The sequence below is a fragment of the Neoarius graeffei genome, chromosome 5 (genome assembly GCF_027579695.1).
Source record: "Neoarius graeffei isolate fNeoGra1 chromosome 5, fNeoGra1.pri, whole genome shotgun sequence".
NCBI classification, from domain to species: Eukaryota; Metazoa; Chordata; class Actinopteri; order Siluriformes; family Ariidae; genus Neoarius; species Neoarius graeffei.
Window position 1 is genome coordinate 26332591 of NC_083573.1, and position 12485 is coordinate 26345075.

At 41.3% G+C, this 12485-nt stretch overlaps 1 protein-coding gene across 3 annotated transcripts in view; it reads right to left on the reverse strand.

Annotated features, from left to right (window-relative positions):
• Positions 1-12485, reverse strand: part of snx27b (sorting nexin 27b) — a 116584-nt gene that overhangs the window by 54099 nt on the left and 50000 nt on the right. The gene's annotated exons all lie outside the window — the stretch shown is intronic.

A 12485-nucleotide genomic window follows, 5' to 3' on the forward strand; every position in this document is an offset into this window, starting at 1 on the left:
CTGAAAAGGGTGGCTGGAAAAGTTGCACAAGCAACAGGGATGGCTGCAGTCTTGAGAGGATTGTCAAGAAAAGTTGATTCAAGAACTTGGGAGAGCTTCCCAAGGAGTGGACTGAGGCTGGTGTCAGTGTATCAAGACCCACCATGAACAGACATCTTCAAGAAAGGGGATACAACTTTCGCATTCCTAATATCAAGCTACTCCTGAGCCAGAGACAATGTCACAAGTGTCTTATCTGGGCTAAGGAGAGAAAGAAATGGACTGTTGCTCAGTGGTCCAAAGTCCTCTTTTCAGATGAAAGTACATTTTGCATTTAATTTGGAAATCACGGTTCTAGAGTCTGGAGGAAGAGTGGAGAGGCACAGAATCCAAGGTGTTTGAAGCCCAGTGTGAAGTTTCCACAGTCTGTGATGATTTGGGGTGCCGTGTCATCTGCTGGTGTTGATCCACTGTATTTTATCAAGTCCAAAGTCAACACAGCCATCTACCAGGAGATTTTAGAGCACTTCATGCTTCCATCTGCTGACAAGCTTTTTGGAGATGCCGATTTCCTTTTCCAGCAGGACTTAGCACCTACCCACAGTGCCAAAACTACTACCAAATGGTTTGCTGACCATGATATTACTGTGTTTGATTGGCCAGCCAACTTGCCTGACCTGAACCCCATCGAGAATCTATGGGGTATTGTCAAGAGGAAGATGAGAAACACCCGACCCAAAAATACAGGCCACTATCAAAGCAACCTGGGCTTCAATAACACCTCAGCAGTGCCACAGACTAATCACCTCCATGCCACACTGCATTGATACAGTAATTCATGGTAAAGGAGCCCCAACCAAGTATTGAGTGTATAAATGAATATACTTTTCAGAAGTTAGACATTTCTGTATTGTAAATCCTTTTTTTGATTGATCTTGGGCCAGGGCTCTACAGTGCGCACATTTCACTCGCATTTGTGAGCGAGTTTTTCGGCATGCGAACGACGAAAAAAAAAAAAAAACGCGCATTCGTGCGAGAAAGTGAAAAAGTTAAATTTTTTTTGCCATTCTGCCATGCTAGTGCGCTCACTGTGAAAGAATTTTGTGAATATCTCCTTCCGTTTTCGTGTAAATCCCCATTGTTTGGAGGGAGCACTCTGAGAAAATCCTTCACTTTCTGTGTGCCACTCTTGCCTCTTTTCCACCAAATCAGTTCCAGGGCTGAATCGGGGCCAGTCCTGGTGCTGGTTCACAACTCGTTCAACTCGCGAGCCAGCTGAGAACCAGTTTGCTTTTCCATAGCTCACGGTGCTAAGAGAAGCCACGTCATTACTTCGCTGTATACGTCAGTTACGTCGCTGTATACGTCATTACGTCGCTGTACACGTCAGTTACATCGCTACATTTGCATAAACCTTAGCGCGAATATCGAAGCAAAAACAACATAGAAGAAGCAGCAGCAGCAACAACAATAATAATAACAATGGATGACTTCGCGATTGTACAGCTGCTGCTTCTCGTCGCTTAAAAATGGCGATCTTTCGCGGTCTTGTTATTGTTGTTGGTCTTAACAACTCCGCCCCCCCGCTGAAGTAAGCAGTTCTTTCCTCTGGCCCAGCAGAGAGTTGGTGCTAGCCTAGAACTGGTTTTTTCTGGCCCCAGAGCCAGTTCTTTGTCAGTGGAAACAGAAAACCCAGTTCCAAACTAAGCACTGACCCCGAACCAGCCCTGGAACTGCTTTGGTGGAAAAGGGGCATCTGTGTCTCTGCGCTCAGCGCGCGGGTGGGGGAGGGGCTGCTCTCTCTCACACACACACACACACACACACACACACACACACACACACACACACACACACACACACACAAGGGAGGGGCTGCTCCCTCTCAGAGAGACACAGGCTTGTAGCCTCATGGCAAGTCACACATTCACACAGTTCAGTGCAGCTCCTGCAACAGCGACTGCTATGCACACTGCATCACTCTCACAATTTCCCCTTTTTACTAATTGATATGCTAATTGATATGAAGGGGCCCCTTCCCCTTTTCTTGAAAAAAACAAAAAAAAAACAAAAACCTGATGAGTCTAGGTTTAACTTCCAGATCGGATGTCAGAACAAATGTAGTAAAGCAACCAGGATGTTTTTCTTGGGATCATCCCCTTGTTTGCATCTTTCCCTTTCCTGTTTGAAAGATGCATTTAACTATTAAGTGTATAGTGGTCAGAGTTTGGTTGGATACAGGGAAAGGTGTCAAATGTAAAAAAAAACAGCATCGTGAAACAGCCGGAAAAGGGTTTATCCCTTGTAATTGTCAATATAACTAATGGGGTATTGGGTATAAATAATCTTCCCATAGATTAAAATCACTATATGGGTGTGCTTTTACTACCTTAAACATGAATAGGCAGTCAAAACAACAGTTGACCTACTTTCCAGACTTAGGATTTTTCAGAAAATATGCAAAAATAGTACCATATACAAATGCTTAGTTTATATTGAAGGAGTTGGATAATCAAAGTTTTTATTGGCTTAAAAGTTTGATAAAAGGTGTCTATTGATAGGGTTAAAGGTTCATTCCAGTCATCATGTGCCCACATGGCCAACTAATGGCCTGAAGTAGGGCATACCAAATGGTAATTGGTCTATATCCCCCTTAGAACAAAAAATATGGGCCTCCAAAAATGCTTGCAAATTAAGTGCGCAATTCCCGGACCCCAAAAGTGGGCGTGGCACCCAAACTTTGAAGGGCCATAACTCAAAAAAAACATTCGAGCTAGAAAGCTAAAATTTTGGATTCTTTCATTTGACATCATAAGGCACTAAGAAAATAAAAATAAGGCAAATTGAAGAGGCGTCACTGGGGAGGTTTTGGGCATTTGTGTGAATTGACATGGAATGACCCCTTTCCAAAACAAGGCAGATAGGTGACTGGAATGGTCGCTAACAATACGTAATGATAAACAACAATGCGCAATATTATTACCAATCTTATCTGTGAATGACACAGTTTTGTTAACATATGTTGCCGCCGTATACCTCTTCTTCCATTCAAAAGGCTGAAAACGGATACGAGTTCCCCTGTAAGTGACGTAATGTGAAAAAGGCTAATTGTTCAAGGTGGTTATGGCCTGTGGGAAAAAACTGTGAGTCTGTTGGTCCTTGCTTTGATGCACCTGTAACGCCTGCCTGAGGGCAGCAAGTCAAAGAACTCAGAGCCAGGGTGGGAGCTGTCCTTGATGATGTTGTTAGCTCTGCTGAGCTCTGCTCTCTGTTTAGCTACTGTTTGTTCATTCATTCAGTTGTTCATTCATTCATTCGTTCATTCATTCATTCCTCAATTGAATTTTGCGTTTTATGTGTTGGTGTGTCTAAGGTTTGCATTGCAATAAACCTTTAAAATGAAAACCTACTTGTGCTTGTGCCCCCATTTTTTTCCCCTGTGCTCCTAAAATTTTTAACTTAGGAGCATGTGTGCTCCTGAAAAAAAAAAAAAAAAAAAAAAAAGTTAGTGTAGAGCCCTGATCTTAGGGAATATTCTAATAATTTGAGATACTGAATTTCTGATTTTCATGAGCTATAAGCCATAATCATCAAAATTAAAACAAAAAAGGCTTTAAATATTTCACTTTACATGTAATGAATATAGACTATATGAAAGTTTACCTTTTTGAATTAAATTATGAAAAAAAGGAACTTTTTCATGGTATTCTAATTTTTTTTTAGATGCACTCGTAGATCTATAAGGACATGCACAAATTAATGTTAACAGATTTTATAGACACTTCCACCAAAATGCAATATATCCAACAGAAACAACAGAATTGCAGTTGAATTTTTCAAAAAACACATTTAAATATGAAAAAAAAATTAATCGGAATATATGCTTTTAGGCTATCAATAGCTTTCTGATTAGAGAGTAAAGCCCAACCAATAAATTGATGTGCTGATATTACTGTCCGATATGAACTAACTGCAGATAAATCAGCATCAGGGTGCATAATGTCTGATGGAGAACAATTAAAAAAAAAAACGGAGAGACGGAAGATGGGTCCTTCGACCATGAGTGTTGCATATTTTATCCACTAGAGGGTAGACTGCAACTCCACTATTAGCAACTGACCCAAGCAGACACTCATGTCTGCTTACTGGATTCTTATTTATTTGTTATACATTTGTTGCTCTTTTGCTCAAAGTACTATTTGTGACAATGCAATTAAAAAAAAAAAAAAAAAAACACTTGTTTTATGATGTACTGGTGATGACTCAAATAACCACACCACAAATGTTAAAGTGTTCTACTAGAGGGGAGAACACTCTGGATCATGTTTACTACAACATCAAGCACATGTACAGAGCCATACCTCTCCCCCACCTCAGCCAGTCAGACCATCTTTCCCTCCTGCTCTCCCCAGCCTACACCCCCCTCAGACGCAGAGCCAGGCCCACCACAAGGACTATCACAACCTGGCCTGACAACGCAGTCTCCAAACTACAGGACTGCTTTAAATGGACAGATTGGGACTTATTTGAACACCAGGAGCTGGAGACATTCACAGGAACGGTACTAGACTTTATCAAGTTCTGTATGGGAAATGTGACGGTGGATAAAAACATCCGGGTTTTCCCAAACCAGAAACCCTGGATGACCAGCCAGGTCCGCTCACTCCTCAGGGCTCGCGATGCTGCCTTCAGGTCAGGTGACAGAGCTCTGTACAGTGCCGCTCGAGCTGATCTAAAAAGAGAAATTAAAAAAGCCAAGGCGGACCATAGGCTGCGTATAGAGTCCCACCTGACCAGCAACAACATACGGGAGGGTGTGGCGGGGCATACAAGACATCACAAACTTCAGAGACTGTGATGTGTCAACAGGAGACTGGAGTGCACCGCTGGCAGAGGAGCTAAATTGCTTCTTTGCTCACTTTGAAACATCTCAGCAGCACTCATCTGCTCCAGCCCTGCCCCCACCACCACACAGTTCGTACATCACCCCATTCACTGTACAGGAGCACGATGTCAGACGGGTGCTCCTGGCAGTGAACCCCAAGAAAGCTGCCGGCCCAGATGGAGTACCTGGTAAGGTGCTCAGAGCGTGTGCCCACCAGCTCGCCCCTACCTTCACCAGGATCTTTAACTCCCTGGCTCAGGCAGTCATCCTGCCCTGCCTAAAATCAGCTACAATAATCCTGGTGCCGAAGAAGTCTCTTGTCACCAGCCTGAATGACTACCGTCCTGTGGCCCTCACTCCGGTAATCATGAAGTGCTTCGAGAGACCAGTTCTTCAGCACATCAAGGACCACCTCCCCCCAGACTTCGACCCCTACCAGTTCGCATATCACGCGAACAGATCCACAGAGGACGCCACTGCCGTAGCTCTACACTCTGTACTGAACCACCTGGAGCAGCAGCAGAGCTACGTCCGCATACTCTTTGTGGATTACAGTTCTGCTTTCAACACAATAATCCCGGACATCCTTATCAGTAAACTGGACACTCTCGGTCTCCCCCCTCTCACATGTACCTGGATAAAGGACTTTCTTACCAACCGGCCCCAGACTGTGAGACTTGGCCCCCACTTCTCCTCCACCTGCATGTTGAGCACTGGCTCTCCACAGGGCTGTGTGCTGAGCCCCCTCCTGTACTGCCTCTACACCCACGACTGTAGTCCGACCCACAACAACAACAACCTTATCGTCAAGTTTGCTGACGACACCACAGTGGTCGGACTCGTCTCAAAGGGAGACGAGGCAGCCGACAGAGAGGAGGTCCTGAAGTTGGCAGCCTGGTGTTCAGAAAATAACCTCGCTCTGAACACCAAGAAAACCAAAGAGCTCATTGTTGACTTCAGGAAGCACAGCACCGACCTAGCCCCCCTCTACATCAACAACGAGTATGTGGAGAGGGTCCACACCTTCCGGTTTCTCGGCGTCCTCATCTCCGCCGACATCTCCTGGTCAGTAAACATTACAGCAGTCATTAAGAAGGCTCAGCAGCGGCTACACTTCCTGAGAGTCCTCAGGAAGTACAACCTCAACTCCAACCTGCTGCTGACCTTTTACCGCTCATCCATCGAGAGCCTGCTGACGTACTGTATTACAGTATGGTAAGGCAGCTGCACTGCTGTAGACAGGGAGAGGCTCCAGAGGGTAGTTAAGGCAGCACGGAAGATCATTGGCTGCCCTCTCCCCTCCCTGATGGACATGTACACCTCCCGCTGCCTTAGCAGAGCTAAGAACATTATCAAGGACAGCTCCCACCCTGGCTTTGATCTGTTCGACCTGTTGCCCTCAGGGAGGCGCTACAGGTGCATCAGGACAAAGACAAATCAATTCAAAAACAGCTTCTTTCCAAAAGCCATAACCGCCCTGATATGCTCTGACTTTATAGTCTATTTATTTTACTATGTGACTCTCTTCGTGCAATAATTTATAACGTGCAGTACATTATAAGGTGACTCTCTCTGTGCAATACTTTTATAATGTGCAATACCTCACTCCATAATGTGAAACGCAACACATTCACCTCAGGACTGTGCACCTTACACACAGCACATACACCTCAAGTCTGTGCACCTTACCTTACCTTGCAATACTTCATAATGTGTAATATTTTATTTTATAATGTGACCGTCTTGTGCAATAGTTTATAATGTGCAATACTTGATAATGTGACTCTCTCTGTGCAATACTTTATAATGTGCAATGAGCAATACCTCACTCCATAATGTGTAACACAAGACATAGACCTCAGGACTGTGCACCTTACCCCCCTTACACCCTCCCCCCCCTTTTTTTCCTCCCTCTCTCTACACGCTGTTTGCACGGTTATTGGAGATGCTTTAATCTCATTGTACATGTGTATAGTGACAATAAAGGCATTCTATTCTAAAGAAAATCCTTGTTCCTGTGAGAATATTGGCTGATATCGTTATCAGGTTTTTAAATCCTTAAATATCAAAATCGGTATCAGTCTTAAAAATCCTTTACCGGTTGGGCTCTATGGGAAAGGGTTCATTTCTGTGGTTCAATTTAACATCTAAAAGGTTTACATCACACTCTATGGGATCGCCTCATCCTAATTTGCATCCTCCTCAGCTAAACCAGTGTTTCCTCTACCATAATGGCAGGACCGCGCACCACTCCTGAAAGCCCCACCCCCCATTTTAAGGTGTGTGTGTGTGTGGGGGGGGGGGGGGGGGGGGGGACCCAAACCGGAGTGCAGGCAGGAGGACCACACGGAAAGAGTGTCTGCTCAAAAACGAGAGGGCATGCAGGCACTCGGACCACGCAGAAACATCCCTTGCTCAAGTTGCCGGTTCCCAGGAAGAGCCATTGCAGCAACAAAGTTGCACGCTTTGTGGGTAGATTGATGAAAGTGCTCAAAAACAGCCTGTCTGAAGCCAATCTTTTTTTTTTTAATGGACATGCCTTTATATGTTAAGAAAAGTCCTATTTAATAAAAATGTTATTGTAAATACTTGTTAAAAGATGTCAAAGAATTTTTTTATTGTAAAACAAGTCGTAAAATAATTGTTTTGTTAAAAAAAAAGTTCTATTACAATTTTTTTGAATAATTATTGTTCCAAAAATAAATGTGAAGACTTAAATATGACTCCTTTAACTGTTTGTTCAGGTTCAAAATCTCTGTAAGGGGAGCTGTGGGGAGGGGGGTCTGCAGGGAGGGTCCTGCAGGTGACCATCCTCATCCAGCACCCCACCACCACCAGTAAACTTGGGGGGGAAAACACTGAATCCCACCAGCTCTTCAGGCTTCATAGATAAAGGTTTTAAATTAACGTTTGATTAGTTTGGCTATTAGCCACATGGGTTAATTCTGCCATACTAGGTCACATTCGGTTAAAAATAGATATTTTCTTGATATCATAACATAGGTGTGTCAGGAGCTGGGCAAGACCATCATGGTATATACACTACAGAGAATCCATGATATACAGTGTGTAATGAATAAAAGATAACGTATACGGTTATAGGAAGAAAAATCAATGGTGTGGCGATATGATGCCTCCCAATTTGAAGCTTGGTGATTTACCACTTGGGATGGGTGATCTGGTCAAAAAAAAACCCTCTCTTTCAGGCTGAACCCATGATCCAAGATTACATAACATCTTTTTCATGTTGGTTCGACTATTTTGCAAGTTCCTGTGCAGAGGAACCAAACTCATTTCCCTACTGATGAAAATGTAGCTCTCCAAGGAAACAACCCCAAAGAAAAAGAATAACGGTCAGCACTTTTAAAACAAGAGATTCATGTTTCAGAGGTTTGGCTTTTTATTGCACTTCTCTCTGCATTCTGTTGTGAACAGCTGAAAAGTTAAGACCAGTTAAAATATCATGGCCTTCCAGTACTAGTCAGCCATGCTGTCATTTTGCTTAAAACTGAGGAGAAAGCATTAAACAGAAAACTGGATTTTTTTTTTTTTAAATTATTATGGCTGCAACAAATGACTACTCCGATAGTCTTACAATCTATTGATTACTGAAACATATAATCGACTATTCGGATTATGTATCGCACAATTACCAAATAACTTGTTTAGCTTGCAACTTTTAAAATTTAACTTGAGGTTGTTTTATGCATGTGCTAACTAGCAATGAAGACAATCAAATGAATACTTCATTCAAAAATTCAACCTTTTAATTTAACTTCCTGCTGAGACAAAATAAATAAAAATTCCAATATTCATTTTTCCTGTCAAAATTTAAAACCAAGGATCAGTAAAGTAGCAGCAATAAAATAAACCATCAGTTTTCCCTTAATCAAGTAAATAAAAAAAATAATTTAAAACCGTGAGGACAGAAACGTGCATTCTATGCTTTATGCATTCTGCTGTCTGAACTCCGTCGTCTAATTTAGTTCCAACAATCACAGCTCTGTACTGAAATGGAGAAAAGTCAGCATCTCCACATGCTCATGTGAGGCTCGCTGTAGTTCCACCCACCAGACAAAAAAAACCCCCAAAAATAAATCAATTAACTACAGCAGCAGCTCCAATTACTGACAGTCCATAATTATCAACACCTTTTCAGATTTACCAACAAAATTTTTCAAAGGCGAGTTTCAGTTACAACAGTTATTATTGGTTAAATCAACCAACCAGAAGACCCCCCTTGCCCTTTGAGCTTGTCGTCTGAGGACACAGCTTGTTACGCGAGAAGGAATTTTTTTTTTAGCACGATCAGCAATTTGAGGAAAACCCAGATGTCATCATTCGCAGGTAAGCCTGGTGGAAAGATCATGGACATGGTTTTTACTGATCAAATTCACCAATATTTCAAAACCTACTTTGTTTCCTCCTCTTTCATTTGACAGTCACATTTTGTATCTAAATGTGCGTTTGAGAAGTCACATGAGGTGTTAGTGACCACTTTCACTGGTGTCCACCATTATCAACACCCTGTGGAATTAAGTGACATTTACAACTGTTATGGATCAATCTTTGTGTAACACTGTTGAAGTAGATGAAGTACTTTTAAAAAATAAAAAGTACTGTGATTTATAATAATTTTTCTGATTCATAACAGAATGGAATGTTTATTGAGTATCTGGAATCCTACTGCAATAAATAGAATTAGACCAGAATTAAATTCCTAGCATGTGCGCATATATATATATATATATATATATATATATATATATATATATATATATATATGTGTGTATGTGTATCATTCCATTCAGAATTAATTTTTCCGCGGGCTTCAGTCTGATTGACGTGTCAGTATCCAAATCATTTTGAGGTGGTTACTTCAATAGGATTTGATGGCGTTTTTCCTTTATTTTACGCTGTAGACTGGATTAAAATATTTCGTTTTTGGGTCAAACCTTCTATTGTACTGCTTGCAACATGGGTGTGAGGAGCTTTTCAAGCAATATGGTAAAGAATACTCCTGAAAAAAATCTCGTACTCCACCTTTAATACCACATACTGATTTTTTTTTTTTTAAAAAGTCATCCGGATGTCGATAATTATGGACAAAGGTGTCAATAATTGTGACGCGGTATCACGTGATCCGATACGCTAAGTAATCGGGAATCAAATCCCACCCCCCAGTGGAAGTTTGGGTAATCATTCCATGCACAATTTACTTATTGAAAGTCTTTTCTACTTTTGCAATGACCAAAAGATTGTTATGGTGTTGATAACTGTAGCCGCCGCTCTAGTTAATACCTCCATTATTATTAAAGTGACACAGTGTATTAAAAAAAGATGAACAGTACCCCTGTGGCGCTAGAATTACCCCTAGGTACTTGAAATCACATGCTGTATTGCCCGCTGCCTCATGCCTGTGAAGGAGAATGAGCTGGAAAAACACCGTGTGCTAACGTTTACACTTGGGTACGGAAACGGCCGAAGTTTATCCTCATTATTATAATGAGCAAGGTTGCAACAAACATGGCAGAACTGACAGCCTCCAACACAGATGCAAGTGCTTGAGAGCCTTCAAGCTCACAGGTGCATCTAGATTTGGAATATTTCAATCCTAACCTGTATAAAAGTTGATGCAATAAGTAAAGATACCAATCAGCGTTATTTTGTAAGCTGTCATTGCCTGGAAGCAGTAAAAAGTGACATGATTGGGTGGGCACCTGGCTGCGTGGGCAGTCTAGAATTGCGATCTGCCATGTTTGCTGTGGCTCCGCGGTTGCCACTTCTGACCCGCGTATGACCTCATGTGACTTTTACAAACTGTTACGGTCTTCGGCTCGTCCAAAAAAAACGCAACGTAAAGAGGGACACGGACAACAAAGTTAAATTCAATCAAATAATTTATTAAAAATCAAACAAATAACAACATTGAGTCTAGGGGAAATGTATGTGTATGTTGTCATGCGTGTATGGATGGAATGCCAGAATCAGTATGTTTAGATTTACCAGAGAGAAAATAAGAGAGAGCCGTGCAAATGTGAAAGAAAAATGAATCTAGTGCCTGCAGAAAAGAAAAGAAGTGCTTCCCTAAAGGAGAGAGGAGAACCCCTTAAGTACTCACGCCCCACTACAGGTGTACTTCTATTAACTACGTATCCCTACCAGGCCCAACCCTGCCCGTGCACTGACAGGGAGGAGCCTGAAGGGGTCACAGGGGGTCATAACAAGTGGATACCAAGTGGTTTGTAAACAGACTAACACGTGGTTAGGACGCCCCGCATGAGGAAATAAAATGTACTGAAACATGATGTGTACCAGCTGTGGGGATGGATATCAGCTCAAACAATTCAGAAAGGGGAGTAGATTAAAGGAGTCCTGAACCAGCACATCAAACAAAAAATTTAAATAATGACGCAACTAAACGTAAGTACAAAACACTTTCTGTTCACCAAGACCCATTTGTGCAGACAAAATACCAATAGGGTAATTCCGTGTGAAATCATCAGATTTTCCAAAATCTTCCCAGGTCACCGACTCGGATTCTCATGATTTTTTTTTTTTTTTTACAAGTGCCTACATATGTCTGATGAACACATGCAAAATATTTCTGCTTAATTCCAAGTAGTTTTTTTTAGATATAATTTTTTTAAATCGGAGTACCCACAATCCTAGTTTACACTCGCTAACGCATTTTGAGCTTTTTTCCATTTTTAAAAGGCATTATCTCAGCTAAAAATGCAGATATAAAAGCTCAAATTTGGAATACACCCTATTTGGGCACCCCAGATACAGTAGTAAATTTAAAAAATGGGATACAGAGCTAATTTTTCATTCTGTAGCATCACAAAAATGGCAGTTTGTCCATTCTCGCAAAAAATTACAAAATTTCAAAGAGCTGTACTAAAGAAGGGATTCAATGGATAATCTTCATATTGTAGAATACACATATCTGGGGTACTAGTTATACGTGTGTAAAACATTGTGGTCATAACTTGAAGGGTTTTTGAATTATTGACTCTTGAAAATCGAACATGATCGTAGAATGTCAAGAATAGGCCTCCAGTCTCTTTATGATTTGACCATGTGGGCAAGTGCTCAGCCACTTCATAATTTTTTTGTGGAGAGCATATTGATATACCAACTTTGTCAAAAAAATTTTTTTATCTAGCTCAAATGCCTTCATAGTGAAAAAAATTTGCAACGTAAGGTACCGTAACATGGCGCGAACCAATTTTGAACCTGTATTTGCATATTCAGAAAGCAATATATCAGCTCTGAATGGAAGCATAAAGCTCAAATTTGGTATTTACAATATTTGGCACCTCAAAATAATGGCTCAACTTTGAAAGACAGATTACTGAGCTTATTTTTTCTTTCATGGCATCATAAATTTAGCAATTCAGTCATTGTCGCAATATTCAATTGATATTATAGAAACAATATGCCTGGTAAAAAGAAAGGGTTCTTATTCTACAATTAGCATAAAATAAACATTAATAACCATCACCAGATTTACTTTGTATAATTACAAAAAACAGCAGAAATACAAAGTTTTTAACAGTACTTGACATGGCGCGGTACTTTCGCATGGGCGCGGTACTTTCGCATGTCTTAAAACCTT